This window comes from Lissotriton helveticus, chromosome 4_1 (genome assembly GCF_964261635.1).
Source record: "Lissotriton helveticus chromosome 4_1, aLisHel1.1, whole genome shotgun sequence".
Taxonomy (NCBI): Eukaryota; Metazoa; Chordata; class Amphibia; order Caudata; family Salamandridae; genus Lissotriton; species Lissotriton helveticus.
Genome location: NC_136063.1, coordinates 1,561,849,596 through 1,561,872,813, shown reverse-complemented (window position 1 = coordinate 1,561,872,813; position 23,218 = coordinate 1,561,849,596).

The window sequence follows — 23,218 nt, the reverse complement described above, 5'->3', positions numbered from 1 at the left end:
TTCAGTTACGGAGGAGTTGCGGAGAGGGTCTGATTCTAACACCAGCCAGGCCTTGGTGCTCCTGGACCTGTCGGCCGCCTTTGACACGGTCGACCATAACATCCTGGTCGACCGTGTCAGGGAGGCTGGCATCCGGGGCACCGCCCTTGACTGGGTCCGCTCCTTTTTGAGCAATCGCCGCCAGGCGGTTCGGCTCTCTCAGTTTTCTGCTGATGAGGTCGAACTAACCTGCGGCGTCCCGCAGGGCTCCTCTTTATCTCCCCTTCTTTTTAATTTATACCTTACCACCCTCATCCGGTCCTTACACGTCAGCGGTGTCACCGCGTTTAACTACGCGGATGACATTCAGCTGGTCTTCAATATTAGCTCCTCGGACCAGTCCATTGACAACTTCCAAACCACTCTCTGTCACTTCTGCGACTGGATGGGGGTGAATCATCTGAAACTCAACCCCGACAAGACAGAGTTACTGCTTGTCGGGGGGGCTGCCAACCCTTGGAAATCCACTTTTTGGCCCACGAGGCTGGGCACTCCCCCCAATCCTGTTAACTCTGTGAAAAGCCTCGGGATCATCATTAGCAACAACCTCACTATGAAGCCCCAGATTAACACAGTAGCCTCCTCTAGTTTTTTTCAGTTAAGGAAGATCCGAAAGATTGCACGCTTCCTGACCACCGAGGCTCTTACTCTGGTTCTGTTGGCCCTAGTCATCTTCAGGATAGACTATGCCAACTCGCTTTATGTTGGCATACCGGCCTACCAACTGAGGAGACTACAACTTGTACAAAACCAGGCGGCACGGCTGATTTACCATCAGCCTAGACACCAACATGTCCGTCCTCTGTTAAAATCACTCCATTGGCTCCCTGTGTCTGAACGCTGTAATTTCAAACTGGGATGCACCATTTTTAAGGCCCATCTTTCATTTCCTCTTTACTTCATCCCTATGTCCCCTCCCGTAATCTTCGTTCTTCTCATCTGGCCCTACTCCGGACCCCGACCTTCAAACGCAAAAAATTAGGTGGACTAAGGTTCTCATTCCTTGCCCCGTCATATTGGAACGCCCTCCCGCTAGGCCTGAGACAAGCCTCTTCTTATTCCCATTTTAGGTCCCTCCTCAAAACCCATCTGTTCCGCAATGCTTACAACTAACACTCTAGCTCCTCGGACTGTCTGTTTCCTTTTGCTTTAGCGGCGAGAAACCGCTGGGTGTTAGCTGCGCTTTATAAATTTCTTTTACATTTTACATTACATTAATGTGGAGTAGAATAACATCGCTCTTTCACACACCTTCCCTCCCGCTTTAAAAATACAAGTATTTGTACAGTTCCAACTTGTTTAATGGGCTTCGATTTGTGACAAATTAGTAGAGTAGTAATGTTTTCCATTCGGTTATAGAAAACAAGTGGTGCGCAGTGATATATGTGGTTTCAATCATTTCGAGCGGTAGACTTTTGACCGACTATAAAAACTTTCTTGCTATGGAAAAAAAATACAAATGCAATAAGATACGGTATATAGGACTGTGTACGCCTAAATCGCTGCGTTGCCTTTTTGTATCCAGTCTACTGCACCCCATCTACTACCTCCGCTGTGCACCCAGGCCTCACTGCTCACCTTTTCATGGACAGGACATGTTCTACATTAGGCAGTCCCACTGTGCCGCCAAGAAGTCTTACATTTGGTGCTGAGTCTTGATATCGCTATGGGAAAGGACACATCCGCTCAGTCCTTGCGGTACCACTAACTCAGTGACCAAAGAGGCCATGCACATGGTGGTGGGCCCCCTGTTCGGTAGTTCGGGCCTACATGAGGCGTCCGAACCTTCAGGACGGGCCATCACAGCGGTTGCGATGGGAGCAACTCTAAAATGGCGTAGAGCACGTGCACCCTGTTTTTTTTATTGGTAGGGTCATGTGTGTTGTGACGTATGTGCTGGATGGGTGTGGTGTGGGTGTTTACCAGCCATGAGGGAGTATGTGTGTGCCATTCTGATAACTAGACCTGGAACTAAGAAATTACTACAATGGAAATCTGGGCCATGTAGCGTTGTTGTGTTTTCCTGGAAGCATAAGCAAAGTGGGCTGGACTGACATATGCCAGTGCTACGCGAGGATGTGAACGAAGACTCCGGAGCTATGGGCGTGGTTCCGTCGTGAGCTATATGGAGTGGTGTGGCTCACTGGTTAAAGGCGGCAGACCCGGAAGCAGAGAACGGCCCGGGACCAGCGTTCAATTCCTGACGCGGCAGGGTTGTGGACCAGGGTCAACGGACTCGATAATTCTCGCCTCAGTGCCTACTCTAACCAGGGATCACACTCGGCACCTCTGGGCATTAAGCTTGCCTCATCTCTACAACGGCCCCCCACAAGTCGCCGGGGAGGCCTGGTTTCACCTTGGAGATACCCAGTAAGGGACCATCTCACAGGGAAAAGCAGGACGGGTTCCGCAGCGGTCTCCAGCGCCATGATACTCCGGCATGGAGTCGCAGTGCGCTTTACAAGTACACCCACATTTACATATGAGAAATCAACTGATTCGGGTGTCTGTGTTGTTGGGCTGCCATCACCTGGGTCTTACACGTAAATGTGTCATTATGTATGTAAAGTCCCACAACATGGCCAACATGGAAGGTACGGGGAATCACTGATCCTACATTCATCCATAGTTGCACACAGAAAAGATGGTTGACGTGGCGCATTTCTGCGAATATAAATGTGTGTTGTACAGTCAGTGAAGTGTTGTAGCTGTAGTAATACAAGGGTATGAAAGCTTCAGGTTGCTGTTTTTGGCATTTGAAGGGCAGGTAATATATATACGTATCTGGTCAATCGGGTATACTGTCGAACTTGGTGCTGAAAATTAGTGCTCGAACGTTGGAGTCACGTCCACATCCTGTTATTGTAGAGAAACGATGTAATCTATGAGTGCCTGAAAATGTACAGTAAATATGGTGCTCATGTAAATTGAAGACATCGTTTTGGGTCGGCCTTGCACTATATAAATATGCTAAAAAAAATAATAGAAATCGAGCAATAGCACACACTTATAAATTGACTATACACTTTGCTTGCAGTATTGTGACTATCCAGTTTTGTGCTTGTAGAATGAGCGAGAGAAAGTTATCTAACAGAAGTTTTTGTTACTGCCAGAGGTAAGATGGTTGCATATGCTGTTTACAGCACAATATAATGTGGTAGGGCCCAGGAACAGAATTTTACAAACATAATGAATACACAGACACAGATAGATAGTTGAAGTGGATACGGGCACATGCGCTCGACTCCATTTTATTACATTGTTGTTGGTATCAAGTACAATAGTAATCATGATATCATACACAGAAATTTGATCATAAATGGTTTATGACTTCTGCTGTACAAATGTTGGAGCACTACATATGAAATAATACGCAGAAGATTCTATCATAAATGATTAATGAGTTGTGGTGCGCTGAGATAGGGGCAGTTTGTGTGGAGCCTGCGATGATGCGTGGTCCAGGCAGACCGCACTGGTGAGAATGTGTTTGACTACTGAATTTTGCCTTAAAAAGGCCACGTGGTGATTATTTATGGTGTACTGAGTTAGTGGTACGTCTGGTGTTAAGCGTGTGCTCACCCAGCTATGTTGCATGGTCTGAACAGGCTGCACTCAAAGCATTGACTGTTGCATACTGGACTGCATGAACTGTGAGGAAAAAAAAAACCTATCATCGATGGTTATCAATTGCTCTGCAAACTAGGTCTACTGATAGCTCCCCATAACAAAGTAAACGATTGCACTTCACGCAGTGCATTCTAACTTTCCCAAATTGGGGATGTCTGTCAGGTGGCGATGTTGAAGGTGATGCCCCAGAGGTACTTGGTATTGCCGGTGGTGAAGGTACATTTTGGCACATTCTTCTACATTCTTTGTGAGCATAGTTTACAGGATGCAGGGATTGAAGGTGCTTGCACATACTAGCAGTGCCACAGAAGTCTCTGCCTTTAATAAATCGAGACTGAATTCAATGCTGTCTGTAGTGTAGATGCAAAACTGATTTCAAGTTGTAAACCCTGCTGTCCGCAGTGTACATCGAAGGCAGTAGTCAGCACAGTTTTAGAAGAATGCTTTTTTTCACTTATTTTAACAAAATCTGAATACATACAGTATAATTGTCTCTGCGTTAAGTAAATCAAGGTTGAATTCCCTACTGTCTGTAGTGTAGATGCATTTTTTTTTTTTTTTTTTTTTTAATATTTTTTTATTGAGTTTTTTTCGCCTTATTTTATGTTGACATGGGCAGGGCACAATAATGCATAACTATGAATACACAAGCATGTTCAAACATAAACAAACCAATTATCCAAATATATGCTGTATATACAGTTCATGTAGTGACTTAATGACATAATCGCTTAAACGTCTAAACCATACTTCCATCGTGTAAATGGTTCCCAGATTTGCGTACCCATCTTCTTCCCCTTTTTACCCCTCCTAGCATATATAGCGGTTTCCAGTTTTTGTGCTGACATTACTTTTCCTAGCCATTGATGATATGATGGTGAGTTCGGTTCCAGCCAGGCAGAAGCCAGTAATAACCTCAGTATCGCCATTGAAACAAAAATAAAGCTTTTGCAGCTTGTTTGTTCTGAGTTGATCCCCAACAACATAGTGGCCGGTGTTAATTCTATTGTTATTAACATTGCCCTTTGAAAAAATTCCACAATGTCCTGTTTCAATTTGTCTAGATGTGGACAAGTTGCAAAAATATGTATCAAATCTGCATTAAAGCTTCCACATCTGAAGCAGGTAGTACCTGATGTACCGCCCCACTGAGCGATCTTCGCTGGTGTATAATATAAATGGTATAGCGTTTTATAGTGTTGGGCCTGGAGGGATGATGAACATAACATTGTCTTCCCCATTTCTAACGACTCGATAAAAATATCCCCATTCAATTCCAGATCTAATGACCATCTATCTGTCCACTTCTCTAAGTCATCTTTTTTTAACATAGTCATTTCTAAATAATATCTTCTAATAGTACAATCAGAGCCATTCTCTACAAGATCTAACAGTGTACTTCTTCCAAAACCCAGTGTACCCCCCTGCTTTTTCGAAAGGTAACTTCTTACTTGAAGATATTTATAGAAGTGTTTTGTATCTAATGAAAAACTAGTTTGTAAATCCACAAATTGTAGAATCCCTTGTGAACCCATCATATCACCAACTTTTCTTATCCCGTGTCTATACCATTCGTTAAAGACAGCTCCTGAAAAGATCTCGCTAGGTAAGGAGGGGTTATCCTTCAATCTTGTATAAAAATTAAACTTCCCAATTCCCACCTTTTTTGAAAACCCTTTCCAAATATTATGCGCCGCTATTACTGTCTTAAAGCGTGTTCTTTTGAAGTAGCTACCTTCTGTAAATCTTAGAAACACATTCTCGGCATTGATACCTAAAGCCAGACCATATATTGCTAAAGACCCTGACTTGTCCCAACCCTCCACTTCAGCCCCTCCAATCAAACCTCCCATATATTGCAGTGCTGCAACCCAATAATATAGCTTTAGATCTGGTAGTGACCAACCACCTCTCTCCCGTGTGAGTGACATATATCTCAACGCCCTCCGCGTCTTGCCTTTTGCCCAGATAAAACGGTTAATCATTTGCTCACAGATTTTAAACCACTTATTCTCAATGGCTAGTGGAATTGTTCTAAATATGTACAAAAATTTAGGCAATATCAACATTTTAATGATATTAACACGTCCTATTAAAGATAAATGTAAGTTCTCATACCGGTCAAGATCTTTTTTGACCTTCTCTACTATTGGAGCTATATTTTTTTCCACTAGATTATTGAGGTCAGAAGTAATAATGATACCTAAATAAAGTCCCTGTTGGACCACCCGATTATCTCTACAAATTGTCTTAGAATTTTTAATAATCTGCGTCTTTGTGGTATTCAGGGCGTAGCCCGATATATATCCAAATTTACGAGCTTCCAGCTCTATCCTCTCAATTGCCTCAGTGGGGTTTGGGGTTATCACCGCCACGTCATCGGCGTAAGCTAAAATCTTACAGGGGCCGAGTAATGTATCCTGTGAGGGAATATCTGGAGATAGCTCTATCCTACGAATTAGTGGATCCATATACATAGCAAATAGAATAGGGGAGCATGGGCAGCCCTGTCGTGTGCCTCTTTTAATATGAAATTGATCCGTAGTACCCCCATTAACTCTCAACGCTGCTACCGGATTCATGTATAATGTCTGTATGGCCTTCACGAAGCCCTCCTTTATACCTACTCTTGTTAAGGTATGCCAAAGATAGTCCCAGGAGACCCGATCAAACGCTTTCTCTGCGTCTAACAGCATTACAGCCATCGGGTCTCCTGTGACCTCAGCGACATCAAACAGGGTTATAACCTTTCTGGTGTGGTGAGTTGTCCCTCTGCCAGGGATAAATCCGTGCTGGTTATCACTAACTAAATTACCAATTATCCCTGCAAATCTTGTTGCCAATACTTTCGAATATATTTTCGTGTCGTTATTCATCAAGGTTATAGGTCTGTAAGACCCTGGGTCAGTCGCCTTTTTTCCCTTTTTTAATATTAAAACAATATCTGCACCTCCCCAAGATTTAGGAATAGACTCGCCAGTTTGTGCTAATTGGAAGGTATTGATTAAATCTTGACCTAGACTCTCCCAAAATATTTTATAAAACTCCAAAGGGAGTTGATCCGGGCCAGCAGCCTTTCCAGATGGGAGATTGGCCATGGCTTCTTGCATTTCTATTTTATCCATCAGTCTCTCCAGACTTTCTGCATCTACAATATCCACCCCTTTAAACGGGATATGCCGAAGATAGTCACTTATCTCTTCTGGATTACAGAGGTGTTGCTGATCGTATAGTTTCTGATAAAATTTCCTGAATACTTCTCTTATTTGAGTCGAGTCTGTGTGTGTCCTTCCATGCTCATCCCTAATCTCTCTGACGATGCCAGAGGCTACTGTCTGCCTAGTCCGCATAGCTAAAACGTGACCAACTTTTTCACTATATTCATAGCACCTTTCCCTCTTTATAGTGTAGTACAAAGCTGCCCTGTTCGCTAGCTCTTCCTCAGCTTCACTTTTTGCCTTCATCAGGTCTATTCTTAATTTTTCAGACGGATTGCCCCTTATTACACAGTTATGGAATTGCTCCTCTGCCTCGAGTACAGCCCTCTCCAAATTATCCTCTCTAATACGCCCAGTTTTTCGTTTATGCGCACTAAAACTGCATGTCTCTCCACGGACACCAGCCTTGAATGCATCCCACACCACCCCTACAGGGGCGCTTCCTCTATTATTTTCAAAAAATTCACTAATCCATTTAGTCATATGCTGTATATAGTTGTTATCTAAAAGAAGTGTTCTTTGAAAGGTCCAGGTCTTACTTAATCTAATTCCTCCTCCTGTCTTAACTGTTAAAAGTAAGGGGTTATGGTCACTAAAGATTCGTGATAACCTTTCGATTACTACTCTAGACAATAGATCATTAGAAACTAGAAAATAGTCTAGTCGAACACAGATGTGATGTGGTGCAGAGTAATACGTGTATCCTGCTTGATCTGGTCTGGTACTGCCCCATACATCTCGCAGAGCATTATTCTCTAAAAGTTTAGTCAGTGCCTTATACACTCTTTTCTTTCTACCTTTATAGGACCATGGCTCCAACCCGTCTGCCCCGTTAATATTTAAATCACCTCCTATAACTACCTGTGTAGGCCATCCTGCTAATTCTGCATCTAAAAACTGTAAAATTTCTGGATCGTCCTGGGTTGAACTGTATACTGACACTAGGGTTGTCCATACTCCATCTATTAATACCTCGACAATTGCCCATCTACCCCATTTATCCTCTAATTTTCTACCAATTACCACATTTTTGTTTCTTGATAGAATCGCGACTCCTCTATTTTTTGCCCCAAGCCTGGATCTTGCTATTAAATGAAATCCTAACTGATTGAGACAAAACTCCTGTGTACTCATTACATGAGTTTCCTGTAAAAGGATATAATCCACATTCATCTGGCGAAGTCGGGTGGCTATCTTTTGTCTTTTTTGAACGTCGTTTAGACCACACACATTCCATGTTACGATTCTAAATGTCATAAAGAAATTTTAAGAATATCCAAAAAAAAAGGAAAAAGAAAAAAAAAAGGAACTCCCAGTAATAAATGCATTAATAGCTACATTTTCTCTTACTTTAGTTTTCAATACTTTTTTAGCATTCTTAACATTTTTATACCTCATATTTTTCACTTCAAAACCAAAGGAATAACACAAGAAGTTTATGCCTATGTCTAATCTTCCTTTTTCAACTACAAATCTTATGTGCCCTGCCCCTATCCCCTCCCTCCCCCTCCCCAGACTGCCCTCCCACAGAACCCCCCCCCTTCCCTTACTGGCAAATAGGTCAATCCTGACCTATGCGTGACAGCCGCACCCCCCAGGGGAGTTTTCCCCAGCCACTCCCCCTTAGTACATATTTTTTAAAGATTTATTCATGATATTGAAGAAGAGGCTCGATTATTGCTTTGTTATAGAAGCTACTTGTTTTAAACTTTCAATACGATCGTCCTGTATATTACGTTCTCTATGTGTTCTCTCTTCTCGAAGAAAAGCCAGATACTCTTGCGCAACTATTTCCGAAAAAAAAACTCTGAACTGGCCTTTAAAGCTTATCTTAAGGCGAGAAGGGAACAACAAATAAACTTCACATCCTATATTCTGGAATGGTATTATGAGTTGCCGCATACGCCATCTTCTTTCCACTGTTGTATGGCAGAAGTCTGGACGAGCAAAAAAGGTTATGTCCTTATAGGTTCGTTGCTTCATGGGTTTAGCTTTCATAATTACTTCCTCTCTCAAAAGGTAGTTTCCCACGTACACAAGGATTGCCCTTGCTCTTAAACCCGCACTGCCCTTTTTCTGTGTAAGAGGAAATCGATGCGCACGTTGCACCTCTTTATCCCAATCCCATGTGTCCATCTCTGGAAACGCGCCTTTCAACAAATCCACAACAAAGGCTCTTATATCTCCTCCTTCCTTGCCTTCCTCCACTCCAAGCAGTCTTATGTTGTTTCTCCTCTGTCGATTTTCAAAATCTTCCAGTTTCCAGAGTATGTCGGACTCTGTTTTCTCCTGCACCTGCCTAAATTCTTGCAGCTTTACCATTTCATCTTCCATTTTGCCGGTCCTCTGTTCAACCTCCGTCAGTCTACCTGTAGCTTCAGCACACATTTCGTGTACTTTGTGGAGAGATCTCTGTATTTTCTTATTAGCCCTTTTAGCTCTTTGACTCTCCAGCCGAGCTCTTTGACTCTCCAGCCGGGCTTCCCCTTGTATCTGTTGCATTGTAGAGAGTAATAGGTCAAATTTATCTTTTTGCGGGTCTTCATGCTTTTGGTGTTGATCCTTGATCTGCTCCTGCTCCTGTAGGCTACCGCCTCTAGCCCCATCTTGTGAGCTATACAATGTATCTACACCTATCTTATCCCGAACCAACTTTTTAGGTATTCCCTTTTGTGACATGTTTCCTAACTTGCTATTTCGTACGCGGGACCTCCCCCTAGTCTTATAAGTTTTAGATTTAATTTTAGGTTTCGGATTTCTTTCTTCCACAGCACTGATCTGGTCCGTCTCTGATCGTAGGGAGCAAGTCTCTGATTCTTGAGATTCACTCAATGAAGAATGCTCTGACTCTGCAGACGAAGTAATCGATGATTCCATCTCATCGCCCTCCTCTTCGTCCTCCTCCAACTCATTATCGTCGCTATCGTCACTGCAGAGTAAGCTTTTAGGAGAAAATTGCCTTATAGTATTTGCGTTTTTTTCCTGTCTTGCCTGTTTTGCCCGACAAGAATTTGGTGCTATGACAGGTCTACTCGATTTAGGAGATTTCATTTCGCCCTTCCCCCTGCCCTTCCCCCTACCCTTTTCCTTAGGAATTGCTCCCCTGTTTGACTCTACTGCTATTTTGGCGCCTTTTACACCTTTTGCCGCAATTGCCGCAGTTGCTATAGTTGCTGTAGTTGCTGTAGTTGTTGTAGCTGTAGCTGTAATTGGAGCTTTTTCAGTACTCCTAATGCTCAACACCTTTTCTTTTTTACTCGTGTTGGTCTCAATAAATACACCTTCATGCCCATGTGCAACTTGCTCCGTTACAACCGTTACAACCCCCCTTGCACTTTTATGTAAGCCTTCCGGTAGAGCTCCTACTAGAACAGAGGGGATTTCTGAGATTTCTTGTTGGATATTCTGGTGGTCAGGTTGCCTTTCCATTTGCTGAGCGCGCTGCTGCGCAACCACATCCATATCCCCATCCGCTATTTCAGGCAATGTATCTATTAGATATAGCTTTTCGCTCATGCAGTCTGTTACTTCCTGTGTATCTTGAGAGTCTCTGTTACCCAGCTTACTAGTTTCAACATAGTGCACTTCTGGATCCGGTCCAGCACAAGTGTTATGTACCTCCTCTCCCCCAGCTTTTTCCACTAGCACCAATAGTTCACCCCCTCCTCCCTTCCCATGACAAGTCTCCTCCTCCTCCATACCATTGGCTCCGCCTCCAATGCGATCCCCGCCTACTAAAGAGGCTGAGCTCACGCACTCTGTAATCTCGGCTGAGGCTGGAGGTGAGCATCTTATGCGCGCTGTTACCACTGCTCCCGGTACCGCTCCTGGCTCCTCAGCAGCCTTGGTGCTCCCAGCTCCTGCGGGCCCCGCCGCCGCCGAATGTCCCAGATACCCCGCTGCTTCTGACACCGTCACCGCAGCTGCAGATGCATCTCTCCTCCGTGAGCCCGCTCCCGCCTGCCCCAGCCCGGCAGCCCCGGCGGACACACCATCCGAGCCATCCCGCAGCAAATCCAGCAAGTCCGTCTCCGCAGGCCCCGACTCAATACAATCTGCCACCAAGGATGCAGGCACCGCATCCATCTCCCTGGTCGGTGAGCTCCTCACTGCCAACGACGGCGAGGGCGAAGGCGAAGCCCCACGCAACTGGAAGGACTCAAAAATCAGGGGCTGACGCAAAATCGCCTCTCTCAGAGAATCTGCAGCTGGATCCACTGCAGGTAATACTTTATGTCGCTCTTCTCTCCTCTTCTGAGCAAATAATCGCTCCTCTTCGCGCTTTTTCGATGCTTCCCTGCGAGCCTGTGCCCTCTGCCGCGCCTTAGCTCTTGAGTTTGCCGCAGGGATGTCAGGCTCACTGGATGTCTCCACTTCTTCGTGCCCCAGAGTAACCTTAGCAGTCCTCAGCACTTTTGGGGCCATGACACGCCTCCAAGTCTCCAAACAGAGAATAATCCTCTTTTTGACTGTAGATAGAGCCGTCACCCAGACGCTGCTCTGCTCTCTCGGACTCCTGCTATGCAGTACCGATGTCTCCACCTCCACAGGCAACCAAGCAAAGGTAATCACCAACTTGTAGATACCTTCCAGCATCTCATCATCAAGCGTGACAAGTGCAGCCAAAGACCAAACGTGAGCCAAACCAGCAGTAATTACTTCAAACAGTCAGCAGTCAACATGGGTGAGTGGCTTGAGGGCTGCTACCCCCTACGGACTGTCGGCGGCCATCTTGCCACTGTCGGCCATCTTACTTACTTCTATCTATCTGTAGTGTAGATGCAAAGTTGAATTCAAGTTGTAAACCCTGCTGTCCGCAGTGTAGATGTTAGGCAATAGTCGACACCAACATCGAGGAATGCATTTTGTCACATTCTTTAACAAAATCTGAGGACATAGAGTACAATCGTCTCTGCCTTAAATTAATCGAGACTGAATTCAATACTGTCTGTAGTTTTGATGCAAAACTGATTTCAAGTTGTAAACCCTGCTGTCCGCAGTGTACATCGAAGGCAGTAGTCAGCAAAGTTATAGAAGAATGCTTTTTTTCACTTATTTTAACAAAACCTGAATACATATAGTATATTTGTCTATGCATTAAGTAAATCAAGGCTAAATTCCCTACTGTCTGTAGTGTAGATGCAAAGCTGTATTCAAGTTGTGAACCCTCCTGTCCACAGTGTAGATCTTAGGCAGTAGTCGACACAAACATCGAGGAATGCTTTTTGTCACAACCTTTAAAAAAATCTGAGGATATAGAGTACAATTGTCTCTGCCTTAAATAAATCGAGACTGAATTCAATGCTGTCTATAGTGTAGATGCAAAACTGATTTTAAGTTGTAAACTCTGCTGTCCGTAGTGTAGATCGAAGGCAGTAGTCAGTACAGACATTGAGGAATGTTTTTTGTCGCATCCTTTCACAAAATCTGAGGACTTAGAATACAAATATCTCTGCCTTAAATAAATCAAGGCTGAATTTCATGCTGTCCGTAGTGTAGTTCCAAAGCTGAATTCAAGTTGTGAACCCTGCTGTCCGCACTGTAGATCGAAGGCAGTAGTCGATACAGACATAAATCTGCTGAGCTATGCTGTGGCGCTGAGTTCGCAATGGGCCTGTATCAAGGAGGCACGTGGTCATGGCAGCAGCCACGTGGCAGAGTGAGGACCTTTGCTGTGGCAGAGTCTTTTCTCTTTGCAGAAGTGAACCATGCCCAAGGCGTAGCCTAATTATTTATTCTCTTATGCTGGAGTTGCGTAAGTTGGACCAGCCCAAGTGGGGTGGAGACAACACACCTACATGACCGAGATATTCCCCAGAGTCTGAGATAATATGGTTGTGTCCACTGTGCAGTACACTACACGTATCAATAGTATATCTACACACAGAAAAGTTTTTGGTTTGTATAGTGAGTTGTGTATAGCATTTCACCGGTAGTGTTGGCATTGTGTAAATTATTGTTGATGTGCGTGTTTCCTCCCTTATACATAGTTAGTTGCCACATCTCTGGACATTGAACTAGTGTGCTGTTGAGGGGATATACTATTTTGGGAAGATCCGTTGTCCTGTTTTGCACTGCCTCTGAGGTAGTAGAGGGGGAGGGGTCAGGAGAGGTGGTTGTAGTGGTGGTGGCGCTGGGTGTTGTGTTTTTGTTGTGTTTTGGAAGTGCATAATTAGTACTTCTATCACATATTCATCTTTAAAAATGGGTGTGAGTTGGATGTAATTCAACATCCAACTGAAAGGTTATACTAGTGTATGATGAGGTGTATCATATTGTCACGTGGATGATGTCATCAGTGATGTAATCAGTGATGTCATTTGAGATGTCATCAGTGGTGTAATCACTTGATGTCACTGACCATGCCATGAATGATGTAATATGTGACATCATCACCAGTGGATTGCGGGTTCAAGAGTTACAGTAAGTACAACTAACTATAACGGAGGAATTTCAATGGTTTTGTATGAGTGAAATGTCCAGTTCACTATAACACCCCTGAAACCTATGTTTTTTTCAGTATATATATATATATATTCACTGAAAAAACCATAGGTTATAGACCATATATAGTTAGGAATTAGCATTTAAAAAACCTTGAAAATTCACTGAAAAAACCATAGGTTATAGACCATATATAGTTAGGAATTAGCATTTAAAAAACCTTATTTTACTCACACAAAACCATTGAAATTCCATATATAGTTAGTTGCACTAACTATATATCGCGCACCCGCAATCCACTGCTGATCATGTCACATATTACATCATTCATGACATGGTCAGTGACATCACTGATGACATCACTGATGACATCTCAAATGACATCACTGATGACATCACTGATGACAACATCCAGTGACTGTATGTTTCTGTAAAGTTAAAATATGTCTTACATATTGAAGAATGAGTGGATGTATAAGTGTCTGGATGAAGGATTTAGTAGGTGCGTGACTGACTGTATGAGTGAGTGATTAAATGTGTCTCACTGAATGCATGGGTTAGTGACTAAACTGTCTTAATTTGTGCATCATTATGTCTGTTGTTCTGTAAACTGCTGCATGTGTTGATCATTAGCTATACGAGAGGCTATATGTGTTATTAATTGGTTGCCCAAGTATTTCTATGGGAGATTGAGTTTGTGTGGGGGTGGCTGGAAGGTGTGTGACTCTATGCATAGATGTGTGAGCAGTTTATTCACTAGGTGTATGAGTTCAAGAGTGCATGTGGAAACAGCTACATGGGCAGTTGACTGTGTGCATGAGTGTATTGATGAGTGAATGGATATCTCAATGCTACATGTCATAGTAAGTACATATGTAAAACACAGTACATGTGAGAGTTGGCATATATAAATAACTGTGCATGAGAGCCACTGAATGAGTGAGTGGTTGTATCGATCATTGTGAACTTGTATCAGGGATTGTATAAGAGAGTAAATATGTGTTAGTATATGTTTCAATAAGTAAGGTGTGTTTAACTGTATAGTTGAAGAAATGGAGGTGAGATTGTTTCTTTGCATGACTGACTGGGTGTGTGAGTAACTCCATGGATGAGTGGCAGTGTGTGAGTGTCTGTATACACTGAGTGTATCTAAGGTTATATTAGAGTCTGAAGAGATTTATCGTATTAGCACAAGAATGATGTCAAATGAGATGTCATCAGTGATGTCATCAGTGATGTCATTTGAGATGTCATCAGTGATGTCATCAGTGATGTCACTGACCATGTCATGAATGATGTAATATGTGACATGATCAGCAGTGGATTGCGGGTGCGCGATATATAGTTAGTGCAACTAACTATATATGGAATTTCAATGGTTTTGTGTGAGTAAAATAAGGTTTTTTAAATGCTAATTCCTAACTATATATGGTCTATAACCTATGGTTTTTTCAGTGAATTTTCAAGGTTTTGTAAATGCTAATTCCTAACTATATATGGTCTATAACCTATGGTTTTTTCAGTGAATTTCAATGGTTTTTTAATAGCAAATATCATAAGCTGTCGAATGTCAAGTACTTGGTAAGTGAAAACATTTTCGTGTTTATGCACACTGATCTGCTTTGAATGGTGCCCCCCCCCTCATTTCTATTAGGAGTACTCTCTCTTTGCAGATAGTGAAAGGTAGTTAACGCAGGCCTTTGCCCCCGTTGTAATCCGTCGTGCCTGCTTCTCTCTCCATTTGATTGATTGTTATCCAAGTATTTACTGTTTTAGAATTAGTTCTCTTTGGTTCATTCTCTATTTACAAACAAACACAGAGTCGCAATACTCTGTTTAGTCTTTGCAGATAACGAAAAATCGTGTAAAAAAAAAGAAAAGGAATCGAGCAAAATCAGTAGGCCACTAATGGGATCTCTTTTTGACCTCGCTAAAATAGAAACATTAGGAACAACCCCTCATTACAAATACAAAACTAGTGAGATGAACTGAACTCCACACAATGATGGCTGCAAAACAGCTCGGCTCCGCCACCCACCCCGCCCAAAATAACGATAAAGAACGGCTGCCATGATTGGTTGCGGAATGACCACGACGGAGCTACGAAATGGTGCTGCTCTCATGCTAACCCCAGCTTCAGTCTGAAACATCCAGAAACACTGTAGACTACCAATTCGATCAGTTCCGGTAGCACCCCAATGTAACCCGGTAGAGAAGAACTAGCCCTCCCCTCTTTGACTGATGGTTCTTGTTGCCTGTCCCTTCTGTTGTCATTTAACAGAACTATTTAGCCTGCTGAAAGGGGTTGTGTTCCGACCGCTGGTTGGTGGAGACATTTTGACTATATTCTGGACCTGCGTTGTCGCGTAATGCGTCATATGACGCGCCGCGTTAGCGCATCCGGAAGTCATCCGGGGCGCGCAGCGCGTAACGTAAGCATAACAAGTCATGTGACTTGTTAATAAAACTTTTCATTGGTTCATTTTACTTTTCTTATTGTAATGATGAAAGGCTTGGTCATATGACCTAAAAATTACGCTTTTCATTACTTCCGAACATTATTTTTTCTTAAATATATGTTATAATGTTCCAGGCTAATGTACTTTCCCGGAAATTTTACAACTGTCCTGCAAGTAAAATATATTCTTTTTTTCGAGAAAAAGAGCGTTTCTTCGTCCCATGACGGAGCCGTTGAGCAAAAGAGGGTCGACCTGCTGTCTTAGTCGCCGATACGCCTGAATATGAGATTCTTATCGATCACTTTATGTTGCAGGAATAGAAAACACAACAGCCCTTGACCATTTATCTTTACTGCGTTCCTTCGTATTATACCTTTTACCCTTCATGTAATTGGTCTGCTTTATTTCACTTGCCTTTTAATGATTCTAAAACAGTCACTATTATTAAAAACTTTACCAATGTATATACTACTACCATGTTTTCTTTTAAAAACCTTTATTGTGAAAATTTCATTATACAAATACGAGCCTATAACCACGTTGGCCTGCCACAGAGCAAACTGTAATCGTATATGATGAGTAGACATTTACACTGTAGAGGAACGTAACGGGCGGGCCATTAGGTTGCAAGAACTAAGGTGTCTAACAGTTACGGAATCGGTGGACGTACATTTTATAATTAAAATACGACAGGGCCAGTTACAATAAAATTATCTAGATATACATTTGCGGGCAAGTACCATGGGTGACGTTAATTCGAACTTTCAATAGTACAGTAATCAATAACACATCAGAACTTAATATCAATAGGGATGTCGAAATATTCAATCAATTCTCGTCCCCGCCCGCCATGTGCTTCAAAACTGCATACGTATCTCGTGATTTCAAGGTTCTGCAACCAGTACACAACAAGGAGTTACGAGCCCCATTTATTCCGGCGCCATTTTGGGAGAGGACGGGCAGGTCCAGGATATAGTCAAAATGTCTCTACCAACCATCGACTATGATGATGTTCATATGCTGTATTTATTAGAGTAACACTCATCTGTCCACATGAAATTAATTTGCCACAATCTAAACATGTCATTTTAATCTTTCCAAAGTTCTTCTAAATATTTGGGACCGTTTCCCTTGCCTCTGAAGCTCTCAGTGCCACTTCTTTGATGAATGTACTAGCAGGTCAGGGGTTCTCCTCCAAATCTCTCTTTTATGCAGCACTATAATTAATTGGTGCCACCTCTCCATATGACGATGCATGGTATAGTTACCACAACTATATTTTTTTTCGGTTCCTCTGGAGAGTTCATCGTGGCAGATGAAGCGTGTAACGTACCGGGCATTTACCTTTTTTTGCATGTACAGGAAAGGAAAAAAAAATCGAGCGTCCGAGTTCTAAGGTGTCCCAGGGCCATTTTAGTGGACCAGGCCCAAATCCAAAGAACAGCCATCTCACAGGCTAATGGGGCGACCCACGCCAACTTTCAGCATTGTAGAATGACCACACCAGTACAGCAACTTGCTAGACATCACCTCGGTGCCATCCGGATCTCGGCGCCCCACTGCAGATGAAGTGCCTCTCAACTTTGAAACCACCACGGTGACATCCGGATCTTGGCGCGTTGTGCTGCCTTCGGCCTATTCGCACATCGGTCCGCTACTGACGCCATCTCACAGGCTAATGGGGCGACCCACGCCGAGTTTCAGCATTGTAGGATGACCACACCAGTACAGCAACTTGCTAGACATCACCTCGGTGCCATCCGAATCTTGGCATCTCAACGCCTAGTGGTATCTTCCATACAAAAAATATTGTTATGCTGCCTTTGGCCCCATTCGCACATCAGTCCGCAACTTAGACATCACCTCGGTGCCATCCGGATCTTGGCATCTCAGCGCCTTGTGGTGTCAGTCAGAAAATATTGTTGCGCTGCCTTTGGCCCCATTCGCACATCGGTCCGCTACTGACGCCATCTCACAGGCCAACGGGGCACCCCACGCCGACTTTCAACATTGTAGGATGGCCACAGAAGTGCGACAACTTACTAGACACCACCTCGGTGCCATCCGGATCTTGGCGCGTTGTGCTGCCTTCGGCCTATTCGCACATCGGTCCGCTACTGACGCCATCTCACAGGCCAACGGGGCGCCCCACGCCGACTTTCAGCATTGTTGGATGGCCACACCAGTGCAGCAACTTACTAGACACCACCTCGGTGCCATCCGGATCTTGGCGCGTAGTGAAGCTGCAGCAGCTGCAAATAAGCTTCAGACAGTGTTACAACCGCTGCTCAGAACTCTCAACTATGACACCACCTCGGTGCCATCCGGATCTTGGCGCGTTGTGCTGCCTTCGGCCTATTCGCACATCGGTCCGCTACTGACGCCATCTCACAGGCCAACGGGGCGCCCCACGCCGACTTTCAGCATTGTTGGATGGCCACACCAGTGCGGCAACTTACTAGACACCACCTCGGTGCCATCCGGATCTTGGCGCGTTGTGCTGCCTTCGGCCTATTCGCACATCGGTCCGCTACTGACGCAAACTCACAGGCCAACGGGGCGCCCCACGCCGACTTTCAGCATTGTAGGATGGCCACACCAGTGCTGCAACTTGCTGGACACCACCTCGGTGCCATCCGGATCTTGGCGCGTTGTATTGCCTTCGGCCTATTCGCACATCGGTCCGCTACTGACGCCGCCTCACGTGCCAACGTATTTTCTCCGCATTTTATACCCTATGCCGCATAACAGGCCATGTGACTTGTTTATAAAACTTTTCATTGGTTCATTTTACTTTTGGTTTCCTAATGATGGAAGGCTTGATCATATGACCTAAAAACAACACTTTTCATTGGATGAAAACTTTTTTTTTTCCCAAACGATGAAAGCCCCACCTTGTTTCTGGATGTTTCAGACTAAACTGGCGTCAGCATGAGAGCACCACCATCTCGTAGCTCCATCGTGGTCATTCCGCGAGCAATCATGGCAGCCGCTCCCCACCAGAAGCCTGCAGGAGTCGGGCCCCCAAAACTTTTGATGAATTCTCAAGGCGGAGGGGACGCTTTCGAGAATGGGGTCCAAGACCTAGCAGACAAGCGTCCGATTTCCAAGGTGTCCCAAGGCCATTTCAGTGGACCAGGCCCAAAAAGGAAAGAGCCTGCCGCCATTTTGAGAGTCCTGTGACAGCCGCCTATCGCTGCACCGCAAGAGTGGGCGCAACTCAGCTGAATTGCGGCTTTTGACACAGTGGACCAAAAACGGACGGAATGGCAACTGAAACGGTAAAGGGGCGCCCCACTACAACAGATGACACTCCACCTGGAGAGGCTCGTTCACGCCGCCTCCCCCGGGGCGCCCCACGCCGTTATTCGGAGCAGCATTGTAGGATACCAAAACCAGTGCGGCAACTTACTGGACATCACCTTGGTGCCATCGTTCTGCTGCCTTGGAACTATTCGCACAACAGTTTGCTACTGATGACCCACCCCCCGCGACGCCCCACGCCGTTATTTGCTGGGTGGCAACTTACTAGACATCACTTTCGTGTCATCTAGATTTCGGCGCGTTCTGCTGCCTTGGAACTATTCGCACAACAGTTTGCTACTGATGACCCACCCCCCGCGACGCCCCACGCCGGAAATCTGGACGTTGTGCTGCGTTGGGACTATTCGCACAGCCGACCGCTACTTCGTTGTTTTTCCCTAAAAATGTTTATATGTTATTACTATTTTTGTTTTCTTGTATATATTTATAAATTATTAAAGTTTTATAATCTTACTACTTTGTCGGAGTGCTATATATTTTTAATGTGACACATAATTGTAAAAACTTTGATGTACAAAGAGTCATCCCTGGAATCTTCCTCTTCACGCTCGGTCCCCTCCCCAATCACAATACAGGATGGTTTTCAGATAATAGCAACGCTTCTGCTGTGACGGATCTCATCGAGTGTGGGCCTTGATCTACTATAACTCCTTTGAAGAGGGGTGATTCTTTACAGCTGTGGCCATAAACTACATCTGCAGGGCTAGCTGATAGCCTAGGACCGGCCTGGACAATCGGACACAGAGGAAAAGGAGTGTCAGAGGGTGCGGTAGTGAATAGGGCGAAAGGGAGGTGTCGGGCGGGCACAGGGTGTGATTCTCAGGGAAGAGCAGCGCAGATGGGGGGAGGTTTATTACCCATGCATAAGACAGAGAGCGGGGGTGACCACTGCCTGGGTGAGATGCTTGCGAGGGTGGGGAGCCATGCTAAGGATCGACAGCGTGCACAGAGTGGGTCTGGTCAAGGCATCTAAAATGGCTGCCGTGCACGACAAAAGTGTGGCATTTGAAAAAAGACAAGATGGCGCAGACAATGTTTTTCAACACTTCCTGATTTCCTTCGAATCGAACGTTAACAGACGTTGGGGCATATTACCAAAGTTAAGCGATATTTATCCCTAACGATGCATTGCAAAGATTTTTTTACCGTCAGAAATTATCGCAGATAAACCTTGCTATTATCAAGGTTTATCGCAAATACGATAAAAAACGACCGCAATGCATTAATATCGCTGAAAACTCAGCGATATTCATGCATTACCGAGCTAATGCTCTTAGCCATGTTATCCACCTCCCATTGGATAACATGGCTAAGAACTGCTCAGGGCAGCTGTTACTTTTTGGAGATATTCGCGCTTATCTCGAATATTTCCAAAAGTTGATAATAGGAGATAGCGATGTTAGAGACTGTTTCCAGTCGCTAACATCTTGGCATGCCCACTTTGCATGTCATTAGTGATAAATATCACTCACATGCAAAGTGGGGCCCAAGATGGTCGCTATCTCCTACTAGCCGTCGCTAACTGGTGTTAGCAACAGCTAGGTAATACAGATATAATTTTATCTCCGCGAAGCGGAGCGCTGTTACAGATATATATCTTGTTTTTGAACGTTAATTTCTCAAAATGCACTGAAGCACATATATTGAGACCTAGCAAAGGCACATTGGGCTACCAGTCCCTAATATTTTACCAAGTTTCGTGCAAATCCATTCAGCCGTTCGATTATTATTATTATTATTATTTTTTTGCCCCGCGGGGCCCTTTTAAAACCTCCACATCAAACCTAGGGGGTCAGCGAGGATCTACTATGCCCCCTTATGGTCATTTGCCCCTTCGCTTTGGCCTCCTCTTGTCTCTCGATCCTACCGACAGACAAGATGGCGGCCGCTACGTACTGTTTGGAATGTTTACAGACACCGGAGAGCCAATCAGCTTCACTTCGCAAAGCTCCGTAACGCGAAAAGTACGCGAAGCGGAGCGCTGTTACAGATATATATCTTTTTTTGAACGTTAATTTCTCAAAATCCACTGGAGCACATATATTGAGACCTAGCAAAGGCACATCGGGCTACCAGTCCCTAATATTTTGCCAAGTTTCGTGCAAATCCATTCAGCCGTTCGATTATTATTATTATTTATTTTTTTTGCCCCGCGAGGCCCTTTTAAAACCTCCACATCAAACCTAGGGGGTCAGCGAGGATCTACTATTCCCCCTTATGGTCATTTGCCCCTTCGCTTTGGCCTCCTCTTGTCTCTCGATCCTACCGAGAGACAAGATGGCGGCCGCTACGGACTGTTTGGAATGTTGACAGACGTCGGAGAACCAATCAGCTTCGCTTCACAAAGCTCCGTTGCGCGAAAAGTACGCGTCCTGGAGCGCTGCCCGGTCCGCTGTTACAGATATATATCTTTTTTTAAACGTTAATTTCTCAAAATCCACTGTAGCACATATATTGAGACCTACAAAAGGCACATCGGGCTACCAGTCCCTACAATTTTGCCAAGTTTCGTGCAAATCCATTCAGCCGTTCGGGCTAAAAGTGAGGCCAACCGCCCTATGGAAAACTCAATGTTAAAAACACGTTTTGGGACCCCCCTTTTTTCTCGACCCCCCCTGGACGAACCCCCCCCCAATTTTCAGGGGCTGCTCAGAAACAAAATGTGCCATTTTCCTGAAAATTTCAGCCAATTCCGTCCACAAACGCCAAAGTTATTAGACATAGAATTTTCAAAAAACCCATAGAGAAAAAATCCTAACTATATATACCTACTGGCGACCGCCAGTAGGTAATATATATATATATATATATATCCAAGCTCCAAAACATCCAAGGATATTAACCCATAAAGAAAGTAGCACTCTCAGGGATAGTTCCACCAAAGATTTTATTTCGGGAACAAAATCTTTGGTGGAACTACCCCTGAGAGTGCTACTCTCTTTATGGGTTAATACCCTTGGATGTTTTGGAGCTTGGACATTATTAACGGGTACACCCCCGTTCGTTGTGCACCCGCTCGCGTGTGCTACCGGCTGGTGTTTTGGAGCAGAGGAATATATATATATATATATATATATATATATATATATATATTTATTTTTTGTCACTGAAAAAAGCATAGGTGTCAGGGGTGTTATAGTTAGTTGGAAATTTCACCTGTACAAAACCATATAAAATCCCCTGTTATCGTTAGTTCAGCTAACTATAACTCGCGCGCCCGCATTACACTGCTGATGAAGTCACATATCACATCACTCATGACATAGTCAGTGACATCACTCATGACATCACTCATGACATCACAAATGACATCACTGATGACATCATTCAGTGAATGTGTGTTTCTGTAAAGTTTAAATATTTTTCATATCTATCTATGCCAAGGTGTATTGAAGAATGAGTGGATTTACAAGTGCCTGAAGGGATTATTTAGTTGGTGCGTGACTGACTGTATAAGTGAGTGATTGAATGTGTCCTACTGAAAGCATGGGTTAGTGACTAAACTGTGTAAATGTCTGTATTAGTCTCTCAGTTGGTGTGTAAGCAGCTGCATGGGTTGGTGAGTAGCTGCATGAGTGTCTATATGGGTTATTGATTTGTTGTTTGAGTATCTGTATGGGTGCGAGGGTGTCTGTGTGGGTGGGTGGGTGGAAGGGTGTGTGACTCTGTGCATAGATGTCTGAGTGGGTGATTCACTGCTTGTATGGATTCAAAAGTGCATCCAGGAAGGGCTGTATGGGTGAGTTAGTGTGTGTATGGGTGTGTTGGTGAGTGAATGAATGTGTGACTATCTGTGTGTGTGTGACTCTATGGATGAGTGGTGGTGTGTAACAGGATGTATAGGTGTATGAGTAAATATGATGAGTGAGTACATGTATGAGTGACTTATAGGGACTGTTGGTGAATGAGTGGATGTGTTTGTAGATCTTGGAATTACTAAACAGGTGTGTTGTAACTGGTATTGGTATGTCCATTGTTTTGAAAAATGTCAGTTTGTATTTTTGAGGGTGTGTATCGAAGGTTATATTAGGGTGAGAGGAGGTCTGCCACTCTATCGCAAGGATGATGTCATCAGTGATTTCATTTGAGATGTCATCAGTGATGTGA